The 19,296-nt window shown below is 42.3% G+C and overlaps 1 long non-coding RNA gene across 1 annotated transcript in view; it reads right to left on the bottom strand.

Annotated features, from left to right (window-relative positions):
- The window catches only part of LOC129399952 (uncharacterized), a 114,255-nt gene that overhangs the window by 12,435 nt on the left and 82,524 nt on the right, over window positions 1-19,296 (bottom strand). Inside the window, exon 2 of the long non-coding RNA XR_008627302.1 lies at window positions 1,215-1,311. This is a non-coding gene — a long non-coding RNA (uncharacterized LOC129399952). The remainder of the gene's footprint in view (window positions 1-1,214; window positions 1,312-19,296) is intronic.

Here is a 19,296-nt window from a genome sequence, read left to right as displayed (position 1 = left end):
ATAACAAGCTGGATCCCATCCCATTCCCCTGACCCTGAAAGAGCCTCCAGTGTGACATCCTTGAGAGGGCAGAGTCGAGAGAGACTTCTAAGATCTCAGAGAAAGGACAAGTGTAGAGGTCACTGAGCCCGCTCAAGAAATCGATGATTAATGGGATTTTGTGATTGTGATAGTGGACCCAGGTTCAATTCCCGGCACACCATATGGTCCTCCGAGCCCTCCCAGTAGTGATTCTGGTCCCTGAGTTCAGATCTAGGAGGAAGCCCCAAGCACTGCTGGGTATGCCCCCCAAACAAAACAAAAGTCAAAAGAGGAAGCATGACCATGGGCTAAAGCAGTGGAGGGAAAGAGGAACAGGAAGTGAACGATGGTTCTGTCCTTCATTGCTTCCCTTCCTCTGCCATCACCTGAAACAATGAGCCCCCTCCAGGACCATCTACCAAGATCTCTCAGAAAATTTACATCTTATGTATTGTGGTTCCCCCACTTCCTGGTATCTCTTTTTTTTTTGACCACACCCAGTGATGCTCAGGGATTATACCTGGTGGTGCTTGGGGGACCATATGGGATGCCGGGGATCGAACCCGGGTCGGCCGCATGCAAGACGAACGCCCTACCCGCTGTGCTATCGCTCCAGCCCCCCTCTTCCTGGTATCTCTTGTCAGACACCCAGAGCTGTGTCCACTGCATCAGGAGTAAATATCGAATAATACTTAAGTCTATAGTGATACTAGTTCTATTTAACTGGGCAGAAATCTACATTTAGCGGACCCAGACTCAGCACACACCCGTTTCAGTAACTGAGACTTAATAGTGTTTCTAAAATATGAATTTAATCTTGAGATTTTCCTACTTCAACCTTTCAGCACTTTCATCGTTTGGGAAAAGTTCACTGTCTTTGTTGTTGAAGATGCTGCTGGCTTATCCGACCCTCTTTCCTGGTCTCCTGACCTCTCAGTATATACTCCAGCAACTCTACTTTTTCCTCTAAATCCTGAAAGCAAACACTTCTCCACTCTGGGGCTTTTCTGCTCCTCTGTTCTCTGCCTCAAACACATTCCTCTTGGCCTCTGTCCCGGGGAAGACTCTCTCACTCTCCAGGCGTGAGATAAGTGTTTGCTGCCTCTGAAACGCTGCTCAGAGGTGTAGGCTAGAAATCCTTCCTCTAGATGTTCCTTTGTAGAGTCTTCCGCCGAGTTATGGTTGTCACTTACCCAATCACCTCCTCTCAACTCTAGGTTCCCAGTGGGTGAGTAGGTTTGTCTTGAATCATCTTTCCTCCATTTCTCTCTCAGCCCCTAGGTGCTCAACCTGTCAGAGGAAAGATAGATCAGAGTGGTCAAAGTAAGGCAAAAGTGAGAGAGGAAAAAGAAGACGATCATTTTAGAAAGGGGTGCAAGGTGCATATAAATCACATATGAAAGGAAAGCTCCTCTGATCAGAGAGGGTAGGATTTGGAAGCCAGACAAGACTCTGGAGAGCAAAAGGAGAGAGAGCAGTGAGCTGACAAAGACAGGATGTTTAGCAGTTTATATCTGAGCTAAGCTCAGGCACTTGTCCAACGAAGTTAATGTTCTTGCTGTAACCAATGAAAACAAATTTCCTACATCTGCAAGTAGAGTCAAACAGAAGTAGCACTATAGCACTGTCATCCCATTGTTCATCAGTTTGCTCGAATGGGCACCAATAACATCTCCATTGTGAGACTTGTTACTGTTTTTGGCATATTGAATACACCACAGGTAATTTTCCAGGCTCTGCTGTGTGGGCGAGATACTCTCAGTAGCTTGCCGGGCTCTCCGATAGGGACGAAGGAATCAAACCCGGGTCAACCTCGTGCAAGGCAAACGCTCTACCCAAAGTAGGCCTAGGGAAAAAACTTTGTGATTGAGATACAATTTGTAAATTAAACCAGCATACATGCAGAGACTCACTCATCTTTTCAGGTAAAACTTCTGAGAATGACTGCAGCTTCTACTCAATGTTGCTATTATTAGAAACCAGCTGATAAACACATGATAGGACTCTAATAGCCCTGATAAAGCTTACCTGAAACTAATCACTTCTTCCATAAATCAGTTCTTGAGATATCTATTATTGTGGGGTGTGCCAAGAAGTGTCAAAAAAGTCCCTAAAAATAAATTAAGTTATTGAGACCCATTCGTGTAAAAAAAAAAAAATCAATGTATCTCTTTTTTGTTAGTTTTCCATCCTGAAAACTCAAGAGATTAATGTTCTGTACGTATTGGGGTGAATTTTTGATAAGTCAGTAACTGAGAAGATGATTATTGATGCATGAATTTAGTTTTGATAGTTTTTCAATGGTGTGAGACTGACCCCAGGGCAAGGGATATGCTCTACCACGAAGCCATGCAAATTGATTTTTGAACATTTAGCCAAAGAAAACAAGCAGCTTGGTTTCCACTGGGTTATGAAGGATCATTCTAGCTCACGGACAAGAGGATCCTGTTGAGAATGGTGGGAATGTGACTCAGTGCAAGATGCTCCGGACAAATATAACTTAGCATCTAGTCAAGCACAGGTCTCTGTAGACTTCCTCTGTGGGACTTCTACTGAGGACTCTGGGGGATCCAGGAGGGTCCTGTGTGAACACAGATGCCCGCCACTTAGCTGACAGTCTCCTAAAAACCCTCATGTCTTCCTAGAGAGAATCCAGTGCAAACTAGCTTCTTTTGATTGAAAATTGCCCACAAGTGACTTAAACTAGCTTAAATCACTCAAAGAATTGGGTCCCTCATTTTATTTAAGCGCAAAATAATGAAACTCCAGGTCTCAGTCACTCAACAACTATGAAATTTGCCAAATTTCTCTCTCCCCATTTCTTTTGCTCTGCCTTCTTAGAGGTTTCTTTTGTCATTATTATTATTGTTGTTGTTGGGCTCTATTCTCTAGACCCTAACAAAGCTTCCATCTTTCACTAACCTATGAGATTCCAGGACTGAAATTCAGGGAAGTCGGCTGCTTAGAAAATTTAAACATAAGTCCTGATTTTGGATCCTATTGGACCTTTTTGGACTGTCCTAAAACAAATATCAAAAACATTCTATAGCAAACAGAGCAAGCACTATGGCCCAAGCAGGACTATATTGATTAAGTTAGTTACAGTACCTAGGTTGAGAACTCAACATGACGAATGACCTGGCACCTGAACTGTGCAGGGGAAAGAGAGTGCCGTGGAACACCTTCAAGAGCATCGAAGAAGTTGTTAAGAGGACGAAGAACCTCCAGCTCTGGGCACATCTTTTCAACTCCACCATTCTTCCTGCACTAACATATGCCTCAGAGACCTGCGCCCTATGAAAACAGAGGAAGAACCTATTCAGGTATCCCAAAGGGGAATCGAAAGAGCTATGCTTGGAGTCTCACATTTCACTCAAGTGAGAGAAGGAATCCGGAGTTCCAACCTCCATTGACGATCGAGAATCAGGGACGCTGTCTCATTTGCCAAGGAGTCAAATATCAAATGGACCAGATATGTAATGCAATTCAGAGACGACCGCTGGACTAGAGCTGTTACCAACTGAATTCTGCGGGACGTCAAAAGACCACATGGCCGCCCACCTACGAGTTGGTCAGACTTCTTTGTCAAGACCCTGAACAAACGGTTTAAGGCTCTTCATGTTCCTGGAGTGAGCAGACACCATTGGGCTACACTGCACATGACAGGGACAAGTGGAGATGTTACTGGCACCTGCTCTAGCAAAATGATGAACAATGAGATGACAAGTGATACAAGTGATACGAATGATTGAATCACTGTGAGATAAAGCATTACAATATTGTTCATGATTGTGTTTCAGTCATACAATGTTCCAACACCCATCCCTCCACCAGTGAAATTTCCCAGCACCAGTGTCCCCAGTTTCCCTCCCACTCCTTCAAGCCACCCCCTACCCCAGCCTGCCTCTACGGCAGGCACATCTCTCCTCTGTCTCTCTTTCTGTCTCTCTGTCTCTGTCTCTCTCTCTCTTTTCTCTCATTTTAGGCATTATGGTTTGTGAGACAGATGCTGACAGGTTACCATGTATCGTCCTTTACCTGGTCAATGGTTGGTCATTTTAAATTTTTAAAGGCTTAGGGACCATGGAGATGATGACTCAATGGGCTAGAGTGCAGGCACATGCCTGGCCCCAAGTTCCAGTCCCAGCACCTCATGGTCCCTGAGCACTGCAGGGTGCTGAAAAATTTGTCTAGAAAACTATTGGGTACGGTCTCCTGCTTTTCCCTGACATGTACAGCTTGGGAAGCCTCCAAAGTAAATTCGAAAAGGTTCCCTAATGCCAGTGATGGCGAAGGACAGTGGCAGTAGGTACTTGAATCATCTTTTCTTCCTCTTTATTTTCTGGAAGTTGAACTTAAGCGACTGTCATCCTTTTTCTAGTAATGTCTTACTCGTGTCCCCTCCTGCTGTGGGGTTCTTAAGCAATGACAAAATACCATAAACATTCCATCAAAATGTCTGCTTTTCATCATGATTGCCCTAGAATGAGGTTTTAGCTCCGAAGACCAACCTTTTCTCTCAGGATGAAAATGTGAGAATTTATCATCAAGATTCATTCACAGGGTTTTTCTTAATAGGCCAGGTCTGGCTTGTGTCTCATAACGTCACATTTCCTGGGGCTGGAGTAAACCTAAGTACAGGGTTATCCCGTGAGTTGCCAAAACGCTTATGTTGTAGTCATCTCTTCAGACTGTTTTGAAACACATTATAGGTGTTTTCCAGGAAACCAGGCTGCAGAGTTGCCGATGATCATACAAGGAATGCCCACTTCTTGACTGCCCTCTAGTTTGGGATTGCTTGAGACAAAGGAGGGTCCAGTGCTCTGGGACTACTCCTAATTTTGTGCCCAAGCTCTCTGAGCACGATGCCCAGAGGACCATACTGTGCTGGAAACATAGTCAGTTCATTGAGCCTCTGAAGCAATGACATGTAGTCGGTCCATTGACTGCTCCATCGCCATGGCAAAGTCATTTTCAATAAGAATACTGACACAAAAGAAGTATCTGAGGAAGAGTAAAGGTAAGTATCATAAGAAATCCCAGGCCAGAGAGACTGTACAGGGGTTAAGGCACTAGCCTTGCATGCTGCCAACCCCCTTCAATCCCTAGAACCACGTATAACCTCCTGACAGCACTGCTAGTTGCGATCACTGAGTACGGAACCAAGAGGAGGCATTTAGCACAATCAGTTTCTTCTCCCTTCAATAAAAATGCTAGAAAATATGAGGTCGAAGCAAAAAAAAAAAAAAAGAAATATGCTATGTTCCAGAGGCACATCCAAGAATCATCATTATTGCTTTCAGTAAATTAACATACATTTTTACAAATTTATTATTTTTACAATAATGCTAATATTATTTCATATTTAGTGTTCCAGGCAGAGAGTCTCTTGCCCGCATGCCTGGCTGTCTTCCCCGGGGCCCCTCGGAGGGGATGGGCTCCAGCTTCCCTCCCCACCCCGAACAGAGCTCCTAGCAGCCAAAGACCACCGTAACCTAGCTGTAGCCATGCTCGAGGCCCCTCCCCACACGTTCGGACAGGCCTCATGCATGAAGGTACGGGCAGAGGAACCCAGGTGTGTGTAATCCCATCAATGGCCAACATCCAGAGAGAGACTTAAAAGCAAACTCTCAGAAGTATGCAGCCACAAAGTGGCCTCGGCTTCGAAATGTCCTGTAGCCTATTTCTCCCTCTGGGAGAAACTGGCAAGCTTCTGAGAGTTTCCTGCCCACATGGGACAGCCTTGCAAGCTTCCCATGGTGTATTCATATGCTAAATCCAGTAACTAGCTAGATTTTATTCCCCTGACCCTTAAAGAGCCCCCAGTGCAACATCGTTGGGAGGGCCGAGTCGAGAGAGACTTCTAAGATCTCAGGGAAAAGACAAAATAAGAGGTTACTGAGCCCGCTCGAGAAATCAAAGATTAACGGGATTTCGTGATCGTTATCGTGATTTAGTGTTCCAACACCATGTCTACCAGCAGAGCACCCAGGTCCCTTCTCTATCTTACCCCAGAACTCCTCTCCCTCCTTCTCTCTCCTCCCTGCAGCGTCCTTATGTTATAGTTCTATCGACCATAGATGTTTCCACTGTGAGCTGTACAATGTAGCTCTTTATTTCCTCACTCATACTCCTCATATGAGTGAGCTCATCTAATATTTGTCACTTTCTTTCTGACTCCCTATGACTTCTTCCAATTCCACTCAAACTGCAGAAAACTGAAAGATTTGGTCTTTTCTCCTAGCTAAGAGTATATATACCATTATGTATATACACCACCAATTCTTTATCCAGTCAGCTGTTGCCGGGCACTTGGGTTGTTTCCAGATCTTGTATCTTGTGAACGATGCTATAATAAACATAGGAGCAGAAATGTCTTAACAAAATAGGATTTGAAGGCCCTTGGGACAGTGCCAAGAAATGAATTTGTTGGGTCATACTGAAACTCAATTCTTAATGTTTTGTTTAGTCTTTGCACTGTTTTCCACAGAGGTTGAACCAGTTAATATTCTATTGGTAGTGTGTGAGGGCTCCTTCTCCCTACATCCATGCCAGCACTGGTTATTTTCTGTCTCCTTTATGTGTGCAAGTCTCACTGGTGTGAAGTGATATCTCTAATCCATGCAGATCACAGTTTTTTTAAGTCATCCACGTCCCTTGAGAATTTAAGATGGCTACTTTCTACTGAAGCTATCACCTTCCATGTGTCTGGATGTCAAAAACGTGTCTCTCTTTTTCAAATCTCTTATGTTGCAAATGAAGGAATTGAGGTTCTTAAGGTTGAGTGACTTGCTCATGGGGACTCAACTAATTAGCAGATCTGTAGACATCAATCATCCAACAGCCTTAAAAATGTCACTACAATGTGTGCTAAGCATTACATAAATCTCTTAAGGAAGCTTCTTTACCTAGAGTTAGTAACTTTTTCCAAACAGGCAAGTTTTCTTTCACGCTAACTTTTTGCCTTATCTCTCTTTAAATAAAGTTCATAAAATAGAGGGTCAGGGCAAGCTGCAGGAGGATTTTTTGTTTTGTTCCATTTCATTTGTGGTACCAAGGACAGAACTCAGATCCTCCATGAATAAGGCATATGTTCTGTCATTAAGCTGTATCCCCAATCCCAGCAGTAGATATTTTTAACATAAGAAGTAGCCAAATGCATAATGAAATTATAAGGATGCATAATAAAACTAGCATAATAAAGCTGCAACTATTTGGTCTTATGTTCCTTCTGAAACCATCTATAAATGTATGCATTTCAAAGCGTTGAGGAAGAATATTTGTTACATTGCATATGTGTCAACGTGTATAATTGCTCCGCTTTGTAATGTTATCATAGAATCCTCTTTGTCTGCAAGAGATAGATTCCAAGAACACCGCCCCTGCCCCCTCCTCCCCTGTATCTGAAACTAGGAATACTGCCACATTCTATATATGCTGATTTCCTATATGTCATAGCTATTATGAAATTAATTTATGAATTGTCACTGTCATCTCATTGCTCATCTATTTACTCAAGCGGGCACCAGTAACGTCTCCATTGTGAGACTTGTTACTGTTTTTGGCATATCGAATACACCACGGGTAGCTGGCCAGGCTCTGCCATGTGGGCAAAATACTCTTGGTAGCTTGACAGGCTCTCCAAGAGGGATGGAGGAATTGAATCCAGGTCGGCCGAGTGCAAGGCAAATGCCCTACCTGCTCTGCTATCACTTCAGCCCATTAGGCTCACTAAATGATTGGTCCTAATAAATTAAATAGTACAGTGATAACAAGACACTGTAACAAGAGTTATGCGAAAATGCACATTCTCTCTTTCCCCTCCAAATTCCTTATTCTCCGTGTTATATTTGGACCATGGTTCACTCAGGGCAACTGAAACAGGGAGTCAAACATCAGCTAAAGAGTACCACTGTATTATGTTCATTTTTCCAGCTTAATAAAAAAATTCTGCCAAAAATTTTTACCAAAATGACAGTAGTCACAATGGAAGAGATTAATTAATTTCCTCCACTTTAGCCACTTTGATAGATCCAGTTTTCTGCTATTATGAACAATTTCGAGGAGAACGCATTCCTGTGAAACCCAGGGTCTTTAAAGAAATAACACCTGTTCCGTATTTTCTCCCACCGTGGGACAAGTCTTGCTCAAATGGAGCGTGCGGAAAGTGGAGCACTGCCTGACACAGCCTACACCTGCTTTGCCAAGATGGGGCTGAGTTGTACCAGACTTCTCTTGGCGGTTATAATTGCATGGTTTTGTTAGATCATAGAGCGTCTGGTTGGGCTGTCTGAGTAAATATGCCTCCTCATTTTATTTATTTATTTATTTTGCTTTTTGGGTCAACTCTGCATTGCACAGGGGTTACTCCTGGCTCATGCACTCAGAAATTACTTCTGATGGTTCTCAGAGGACCATATGGGATGCTGGGAACCAAACCCAGGTTGGCCGCGTGAAAGGCAAATGCCCTACCTGCTATACTATCACTCCAGCCCCCCAATTTTTCTTTTGCTTTTTGGGTCACACCCAGCGATACACAGGGGTTGCTCCTGACTCTGCACTCAGGAATTACTACTGGTGGTGCTCAGGGGACCATATGACACTGGGAATTGAACCTGGGTCGGCCACATGCAAGGCAAATGCTATCACTCCAGCCTAGCCTCCTCATTTTATTATGTATGCTAGACACTTATAAATTATTGTATACTTAACTCTTGGTCAAATACTTAGTATTCATTGTATTCATTATCTAGAACCTTCTCAGAAACACTGTGAGGGAGGTGGTGCTCCTTACAGATTAATTCATGGATGTAGAGACCAGTGAGGGTCTACAAGAGCCAGACCTGATGGTCAGCATGTGAAATTGAGCCAGTGATGGAGTCGTTGCACGACATCGCCACCTGCTGTATCATCCCAGCATTGCATAGCGGTGAAGGGTTTCCCACACCAGGTTATTCTACATTAGCAGCTTTACTCAGAGACTAGCCACATTCTGTACCGCATTGGAAGTGTGCAAGTCAATGGCTTTCAGAATATTCACAGATATCTGCAACTCTCCTTCCAGCTGTGCTAGAACATCTCATTGTCTCTGAAAGAAACCCTGTGCCCTTCAGCTATCATTCCTTCCAACTCCCCATTGTCATCTTAGTCTTAAGCAAAACCAATCTGTCTGTCTCCACTGATATCCCTCCCTGTCTGGATGTTCATGTGAATGGAGCCATGCAGGAGCTGGACTTCCATGACTGGCTCTACTTTGACCACTTTGTGTAATATCCTCAGGGTGCACCTAAGTCTAGCGACTATCAGTGCCTTTTGATGTCTAGATTGTATTTTATTATAAGCCAGGCCATATTTTACCTATTCATTAGATACTTGGGCTATTTTTTAACTGTAGGTTGTCTATTATAATGCTTATGATAAACATTGATCCTTAAGATTTTTTTTTGTAGGCATATGTCTTTGTTCTTCTTGCTCGTATAGCTAGCAGTGCAATTACGGTGTCATAAGATTCTCTTTCATAATGTGATGATCTACTGACCTTCCAAAGCAGTGCCCCACACTCAGGACATGGAGATTTTGATTTGTCCAGCTAATTCCTCATCAATATTCCTTATTTTATGGACTTTGTATTTAGTTGGGCTAGTAGACTATTTCTAACTAAGCTTAAGACCTAGTGTTTAACTTCATATTCTAGTTGGGCTGGAGCAATAGCACAGCAGGTAGGACGTTTGCCTTGCATGTGGCTGACCTGGGTTCCGTTCCTCTGCCCCTCTCGGAAAGCCCAGCAAGCTACCGAGAGTATCTCGCCCACACGGCAGAGACTCACAAGCTACCCGTGGCATACTCGATATGCCAAAAACAGTAACAATAAGTCTCACAATGGAGATGTTACTGGTACCCACCCAAGCAAATTGATGAGCAATGGGATGACAGTGATACAGTGATATTCTAGTTACTTAGAAGTACCAGAACTATATTGTGACATATGTCAGAACTACGGAATCCTCACTTGGGGTCAGATAGATAACACAGTGGGTAGGGCACTTGCCTTATGCTAGGTCGACCAAGTTCCATCTTTGGCATCCCATATGGTCCCCTGAGCTTGCCAGGAGTGACATCTGAGTGCATAAGCATGAGAAAGGCCTAAGCACTGCCAGTGTGGCCCCTCAAGCAATCAAACAAACAAAAAGTCCTTACTTGATGGAGTTGATATATCTTGGGAACTGGATTTTAAGCAAAATGACATATAATGAAACAAATTTTACTAGAGGCCGGTGATTATCATCAAGATTTAAGCTCCTGTAGCACATTCCTGGTCGTATACTAATCATAAATATTTTAGATAAAGACCCAAAATATTCCTAATGTTAAAGTCATTTATTTGCTTTCCTTCATTCACTTATTCAAGCTAGTAGGTAGCTGGAACCTCTCAGCAACTCAGAACTAAATGTGGGACCCAAAGCTTGCCAGGACACCTTTCCATTGCAGCATACCTCACACACACACACACACACACACACACACCACAACACACACACACACACACACACACACACACACACACACACACACACACACACCCTTACTCAGGAGGCTGGTACCACTGATATATGAAATGACCTTCATGTGCTCATGTTTGGAATGTGGGAGGAAACTAGAGACCCCCAAGAAAGCTCATGCAGATCTAGAGTAAATATATCCACTCCGTCCCATGAGCAGATATTTTCTCAGCAATATCATTACAGAAGGACATTGAACATAGCCACACGATTTAAGGATCTGCTATATCTCTTAACTCCTTTGGGGGAAAATCCTATCTGACCCATTAGAGACAGATCTTGATGAGAAAGTGAAGGGCAAAGCAGCTAAAAATCACATTTTATTTCCATAAATGGCATAGGCTTAAATTTAGAGAACTATTCATGTAATCCACATATCCACTCATCCTTATATTTTAATATGAAGCTTTTCGAAATTCCTCTCAGCTGGTTTCAGGTGCACAGTGATAGTTATCAAATAAAACCCATTTTCTCCACATTGTCTTCGTCCAGAGTTATTTGTGGATGTGAGAGTCTTAATTCTCTCGAGTCTTGCATTACTTGCTTTTTAAAGGGTTAGACAATTTCTGTGTTCTATACAAACACATTTATTGAGCATCTGTTATAATCAGACCGTAGCCCCTGGGAGGTGCTGGAGCTCTAGTTGTTACAAACTTAAATACTCTGCTCAGCATGTTGAGGAAGGGAAGATATCAATCATAAATCATAAATAAAATAAAATATCTACATTCATGCTAGATGCCTCTAGGGACAGACAATTCATTTGGGGATTTGGAAGAATGGAGTACAAGAAAGGGAGAGATAGGCTAACAGAGAAGCTGAAGGAATATTTGTGACAGAGGGATATTCGAGTTATGATGAGATATTAACAGTTCTATTCCATTTTCTTTTTTTCATATAATACTAATAGCTTTCAGGTGAAGTCACTGAAAACTCAGGAGAGAGGAAATGTCTCTTTTCCTTGTAATAAATAAAATAAGTTTACTTACATTTAAAAAATTGCAAGGGAGTACCAGAGAGAGTCAAATGAGGTAGAAGGGGTGATTGGTGGTAAGGAACAATTGTTGTTAAGAAAGTGGACTTTTAGTGGTGAATGGAACACAATAAAGACAGATGTGGATTTATACCACATACCTGAAATAGGCAACATTATAATACAATATTACTATAATAAAAATTGTTTTTAAAATTTTCAAATATGACTCAGGAACACAATTAGACACTAGATGTTCTCTTTATATTTACCTTTCCTGTTTGTTTCAAATGCTATTTTTTCAGGTGTTATTGAACATTTTTTATTATTTTATATGTTCAAGTCAGATAATCATGGTCCTTTTTAGAAAACTTTTGGAGTTTTATCTGTTATTTATCTACAAATAAATTAATAGTTTCTAAAACAAGTCAATTTCTCAGAGATTTCTAGTTGTCACAGAAATGAATTTTATGCTTTATATGCTCTGTAATACCTTAAGAAAAACTCTAATTTTTATGCCTGTATCACTGTCACTGTCATCCTGTTGCTCATCGATTTGCTAGATCAGGCACCATTAATGTCTCCATTGTGAGACTTGTTGTTACTCTTTTGGGCATATTGAATACGCCATGGGTAGCTCGCCAGGCTTTGCCATGCGGGCGGGATACTCTGGGTAGCTTGCCGGGCATGCGAGAGGGGTGGCCCCGCGTTGCTCAGGGCTTATTCAAGGCTCTGTGCCCAGGGATCACTCCTGGCAGTGTTGGGGGGGGAGGGTCCTATGAGGTGTCAGGGATTTAACCAGGGTCAGCTGCTTGCAAGGTGCGGTCAGTTGCATACAAGGCAACTGCCCTACCTCCTGTACTATGTCTCCAGTTCTTAAAATTCTCTGTTGCTCTAACATTTTTCAATAGAAAACTAACCTTCAAAACAAGTGGCACTGATCTGAGTTTCCCTGGCACCAGTAATGTTATATTGATTGCTGACATCTGACACAGGATTCAAGTCTGAGCTTGAATCCACTCTATTAGCTGTAATTAGTGTGATCTTCAGTAAATTATTGAGCCTCCTGAAACTCAGTCCTTCTATTAACCCAAAAGAATAACTTTGCATGGAGTTTTAGAACTATTAGGTTGTAAAACTAGGCGTTTTAGAACTATTAAGTTGTCACTGTCATCCTGTTGCTCATCAATTTGCTTGAGCGGGCACCAGTAACTTCTCCATTGTGAGACTTGTTACTGTTTTTGGCATATCAAATACGCCACGGGGAGCTTACCAGGCTCTACCGTGCGGGCGGGATACTCTCGGTAGCTTGCCAGGCTTTCCGAGAGGGGCGGAGGGATTGAACCTGGGTCGGCCGCATGCAAGGCAAATACCCTACCCGCTGTGCTATCGCTCCAGCCCTTATTAAAACATAGAACTAATGTGTGGGAGAGAGTGCTCTCAAAGACGGGAGTGCTTGTTTTTTGTGGAGGAGAGCTGGTTCAATCTCTGCGTCTGTATGCTTCCCTGGGAAGTGAGGGGAAGGCAGAGGAGGGAATAAAAGGAAAGGGGAGGAAGGGAATGGGAAGGGGAGGGAAGGGAAAACCAGAAAACATTGTATACATTTAGCAAAAAAAAAAATTGTATTAGCAGTATAACCTAAGAAATAATTGTTTTTGTTTCCCCACTGCTTTAGCTACAACTGGAATACTGGAAACATTATTTCCTTCTTCCCAAGAAAGATGTAAGCCATTTTTTTGTTTCTAATTACTAAACATTCTTGAAAGGGCAAGCAGTCTCTTTAGTGCACCACGGTCTTTTCAGCCTGGGTTCTCAAGAAATCACAGGCTTGCTGATTAGCCATCAGAGTTCTATTGAGTCGGAAATGTGTGTGATGGCAAGTTGGGCTCTTTTTCATTTTGCTGGAGGAAAGGGTCTAGGCACAGGGTCCTTGGACAGACACCAGAGTCTGTAGGACAAGGGTTCTAGGAGCTGGCATCCTAACTCTAAACTCAGAAGGGTTGCGGAGGAATCATGGGAACAGCACCCTCCTGAGGGTTCTTGTAGCAGACCCTAGATCTATGTTTAGGAAAGTGACAGGCGGATTGGATTGACAGGGGTCCAAAGCAGCAGTGGAAGTGATGGTGGGCAATCAGCTTCCACCCCCGTCACAGTAGGGATGCAAGCAACTTCCGCTTCCCAAGGGCTATAGCCCCAAAGACCATAGCTCCTCCCCAGTAAAGATCTAGAAAAATGATGGAGCTCTTTAACTCTGCAGGAACACTTGAAAATCCCCAAAGAAATGAAAAGTGCATCGCTAAAATCATAACTGATGGGCCTCTTCCTATTTTTTTTTCCTGGTGGATGAGAGAAAGGGAGGCTCTTGAGATTTTCTTAATTAAAGCAAAAATGAAATTATGGCATTATTTATGCTCCCAGTGCTGGGAGGTCACTGTGAGGCCATTCAGAGCTGTTGCCGGGATGTGCAGGAAGGAGCAGGCACTAACTACTTTATAATTGAAAAGACCTTGTACATTAGATTTGCAGCAACACCAAATTAACATATGCCCATGTGAGCTGGTGGGCATTTCGCTTTTGTGAGTCCTTTCAAATAAAGGCCTGTGCTGGGGAACAGGCAGAGAGTGAAGCCCGTTGCTTCTCTATTAACTCCCCGAGTCCCCCCCTGCCCTACTTCTCAGCTTTCTCTTGCCTCTCCATTTCTTCCTTTCCCCTTTCTTTTTTGCTGCTCTCCTACTCTCTCACCCCTGCCAGCTCCAAGCCACTCCCTATCTTTTTGTTTCTCACCCATCTTTCTCCCTCTGTGCCTTTTCCTTGTCTACTCTCCCATCATCACCACACACACACACACACACACACACACACACACACACATACAAACATACACGCGCACACACACACTCTACCGCTCCCCATCTTGCACTGACTTTTTCAAAATAGGATTTTCCTTAAATAGAATCACTGAGCTGGACTTCCTCCCTCCACAGAAGGATTTTCCCCGTGAGTGGGAAGGTCCAGAGGGAAGTGCTTGAGAGTCCCTCGTTCTGGCTGAGAATGCTAAACCCTGCATAGGCCCGTGAAAAGAACTTTAGAGTCGAATAAAAAAGTGCCCAAAATAGCTCCGAGGTCCCTTTTTTCACCGCTTATCTTTGAGGTGAAAGAAAAGAAAAAGTCGAGGTAGCTCTGGGGAAAAGAAAATGTTCTTTGGGACCGAACTTAAAGTGGAAAGAGGGCCATAGTCTGATCAAGTGACCCAATGAGGCAAAACCCTAACGTTGAAGTATAATAAGATTCTGTATTAAAATAGCTGAAGTAGAAAAAGGATATGTAATATTCTGCCTACCTAAGTAATTATGACTTGCCATTTCTTTTACTGCTGTATCCTCCAGAACCTGTTTCCCCTTCAAATGTCTCTTTCGGTGGCAGAGAGCTTGGGCAGGTGAGGGCAGGCTGCCCGCTGTTCCAATGGTGCTGATTGGATGAGACCCACAGAGTATTTCTCTTTGCTCTTTTATTTATTTTTCATTTCATTTCCTTTATATGAAGTTGTTCACAATAATTTACTACATTCAGTGGGACTTAATGGTCTAATGGTGGTGGGATTTCAACACCAATCCCACCACCCTTACACTTTTCTACCACCATTATTTTGAACCCTCCCACCACCACACAAGCCTGCCCCCAAAATGGGCCCTAAATAAATTATTTTATATTGCTTGTTTAGAATATCCTGCTAAAAATGATCCCAAAAATTTCCTTAGAGGAAAGTGTGTGAAGATTGTTGCATCTCACATTGGAGTCCTTAAACCCTTGTATAAGAGATTACTAATATGTAATGTACTGATGACACATTATCATGGGTTATCAGTAAGGAAGCAGAAAGATTTATTTTCTCAGTGCTAACCCTATCCGATAAAAGCATACTATGAAACATGTGAGTAGGTTCAATATTTCTAAGAGCATCAGTTTCAAAATAAAACTCTGTTTTAGTTCATATGAATTTTAATAAAATAGTTGATTTAGCCCAACAAAATCTAAATATTATCACGTAAACATAGCAACATTAAAAAGCAGTAATGAGCTATTTCACATTCTTTATTGCATCAGATACCAAGAACCACTTACAACAGGTACCTAAGGTCATGAATTTTATATGGTGAAATTTATATATGTTTATATGTATATATGTTCATATAGCACCTCCAAGCCTGTTTGGATCGGGACTGGGCCTCTTCCGCCCAGATTTTCCATTTTCCAGTAGCTAGGCCGGTTACCCCCAGGGACTGCCCCTGGGGCCATGTAATCCCACCATCAGCAAAAATCCAGAGACTTAAAAGCAAGCTCCCAGAAGACATCTTATAGCCTACTTCTCCCCGGGATAACCTGTCAAGCTATCGAGAGTTTCCTGCCCACATAGGAGAGCCTCGCAAACTCCCTGTGGTGTATTCATATGCCAAAGCCAGTAACAAGCTGGGTCTCATTCTCCTGACCCTGAAAGAGCCTCCAATGCAGCATCGTTGGGAAGGATGAGTGAAGAGAGGCTTCTAAAATCTCAGGGCTAGGACGAATGGAGACGTTACTGAGGCCGCTCGAGAAATTCGACGATCGATGGGATGATGATGATGATGATGATGATGATGATGATGATGATGATGATGATGATGGTGGTGGCACATGTATTCTCTATAAATTTATAAAAGGGGCCTCATTTGGGAGACCATGGGGAGGGTTTGTGTGTTTGAAAGCCACAATTAGCAGTGCTCAGGGACGACTTCTAGCTCAGTGCTCGTGTCATTCTAGGCAGTGCTCAGGAGCGCGCACAGAGCAGTGATCAAACCCAAGCAGACTACATACAAAGTAAATTCAGCCCACTGAGCTAAATCTCCAGCCCTGGGAGAGATTGTGGTCGTGAAAAATCTCTGAAAATGGATACTAATAGTGGTAGCTGCATAAGGTTCTAAATTTTTTATGTGGCTATCTAAACACTAAAAAATGGCTGAAGTGGTACATTTTGTTACATCTCTTTTACCACCGTTTTAAAGAGAAAATCCTCTGCTACCAACCCTTTGTCACTCTCCATTCTCTTAGCTTTGAATTTATTTCCTTTTCTTGGAGAAAAACTGCTGCTCTGTACTGTTCCAGGAGTGCAGCTTAGCAAAGCGATTATACTATTAATTATAAAATGACACCTTATTTTCTATATAGTTGAGTACTCAGTGGCTGATGCCACAATTAGTAGGTTTAAATTTCCCTTGTAATGAGAAATGTGGGAACCAACTGAGAGTCAGGCAAAAAAAAATTAAAATAAAATAAAACAATGACTGAAAAAGATCCCTGTTAGGGAGGTGGGTGTACTTGAAAAGGGAAAGCAACAGTTCAGCTTGGTGGAAGAACTGTTATTTTGAAAATATGATAATGAAGCTCTGGCTTCTGATGAACTACTTTTAAGATGCTTTATTAGTAGTAAACGAACAAAAGGCATTGCCACATTTTTGTTTTGTTTTGTTTTTCACAGAACGACTCCCACTGGTACTGAACTCAGCCTATTAAGATGTGTGAGCATTAAAAAACAGAAAGAAAGGAGCATTTTTCTAGCTGAAAAGTCAGTTAATTAACACATATTTACTGAGCTTAAAGATACCCTAATCTTGAAATGCCACACTAAAGAATTAGTTAAGGATAATAGAAAAACAAATTCCAATGTTCCTTTCCTGTTCTGTGTTCTGCACAAGAAACATGTGATCGTGGAATGCTCATGTTCAAATGTGAAGGACAACAGGGCTCAAACCTCATCACGGCATTATTGCCTACAAGTATGGAGAATTTAGTCACAAACTTTGAAGCTCTGTTTATTCACCTGTAAGATAAGAAACTATCCTCAGAATTATCATGAAGATTCAGAATCGCTTACATTCAGGGTCTGATAAAAAAAATAAGCACTATCGTAATTCCTTTTTTTTCTATTTGGTTCATACCTGACAGTGCTCAAGGGTTACTTCTGCCTCTGCACTCAGGAACTGTTCCTGACAATGCACAGAGGACTGTATGGGATGCTGGGGATTGAACCGTGGTCAGCTGCATACAAGGCAAACATCCTCCCCTCTGTTGCTCCTGCCCCGTTCTATCATAATTTTATTTTTAGAAGTAAGATTAGAGCCTTTTCAACCTTTAAAGTGAGTGGACTTTGTAGAGACTAAAAGCATTGTTTTACCCTTGACTTTCTAGAATGTTGAATGATGACAGCAATCATTAGAGTTAGAAATTAAATGTAGTTGTTTGATTAGTGTTTAATCCTTTTTCCCTTATAACATATTCCCTCTCTCTCACTTTGTGTAAATCCCATGAAATCAGACAACTCATCATTCTCTCCTCCTCTGTATCCCAGATCCTGAAGAAACCATGCCAATAATTGAAATAGTCCGAAAGGAAAGAAAGTTCTAGGACAAGATGGCAATCAAGGAGTGTAACCCCACTTCTGAAGGCAAGAGTTTCACATATAACCAGACATGAATTAGCTTGAGTAAGGGTTTTTTGGTGTGGGTTTTTTTTTTTTTTTGCTTTTTGGGTCACACCCCGGCGGTGCACACTGGTCACTCCTGGCTCTGCACTCAGGAATCACCCCTGGCAGTGCTCAGGGGACCATATGGGATGCTGGTAATCGAACCTGGATCAGCTGTGTGCAAGGCAAATGCCCTACCCACTGTGCAATTGCTCCAGCCCCATGAGTAAGGGCTTTTGCAGGCATGCAAGCCAGATTGAAGGCACATGCATAATTAAACATGGGAATGAGGTTCCAGTCCCATTGAAGAAGCCGTCTTCTTCACCCTGTCACCTTCTTCACATGTTTCTTATTTTACATACATGACTTAGCAAATGCATATGGCTGGTACCTATGACAGTACCAGCACATGATAAGTGTTCAAAAAATACTGGGCAATTATGAATCAACAATCATCAGCTACAACAGGAATGGTGTCTCAGACTTATAAGATGTAATGGTACTGGCCATATAGTTTATTACTTTTTCACATAAGCAGTCATCAAAATCATCATATGTTGAGATTGTAGAAGCTATAGCACTGTCATCCCATTGTTCATCGATTTGCTCAAGCGGGCACCAGTAATGTCTCCATTGTAAGACTTATTGCTGTTTTTGGCATACCGAATACACCACGGGGAGCTTTCCAGGCTCTGCCGTGCAGGCAAGGATACTCTTGGTAGCTTGCTGGACTCTCCAAGAGGGGTGGAGGAATCGAACCCAGGTCCTCTGTGTGCAAGGCAAATGCCATACCCACTGTGCTATCGCTCCAGTCCATAGAAGCTATACTGACTTAATTTTGGAAAAGGTAGCTTTTAAAGTTCCTTAACCTTAGAATTTCCATCTCTAAAATAAGTAAACTTGGAATAAATTCTGACTTCATTCCAGAAACAATATTATTTAATTGTTCAATAAGTATATTTCCACTCAAATAAAAATAGGGGGAAATTATAACTAAAAGTGAGTTATGTTTAGTGGTTCAAAGCAACACTACAGCTTCTGGTTATCACAGTGCGAGGCAGCTATTTATAGCCATCAAGTCTTAATTAACTGCTTAAATCAATGCGTGTTTTAGTTCCTGGTCCTATCACTCTATCAGTGGGAACAGGAGGCAATTTCTCTACAGCACTTTCCCTGGATGGAGACTGATTCAGCAAGTGTCTCTTGGTCTATAAGGTCAAAAAAATTTTTTGAAGCAAGAAAAATTT

The sequence above is a fragment of the Sorex araneus genome, chromosome 1, assembly GCF_027595985.1.
Source record: "Sorex araneus isolate mSorAra2 chromosome 1, mSorAra2.pri, whole genome shotgun sequence".
NCBI classification, from domain to species: Eukaryota; Metazoa; Chordata; class Mammalia; order Eulipotyphla; family Soricidae; genus Sorex; species Sorex araneus.
Note: the sequence above shows the minus strand (reverse complement) of the source record. Positions and strands in the feature narration are given on the sequence as shown.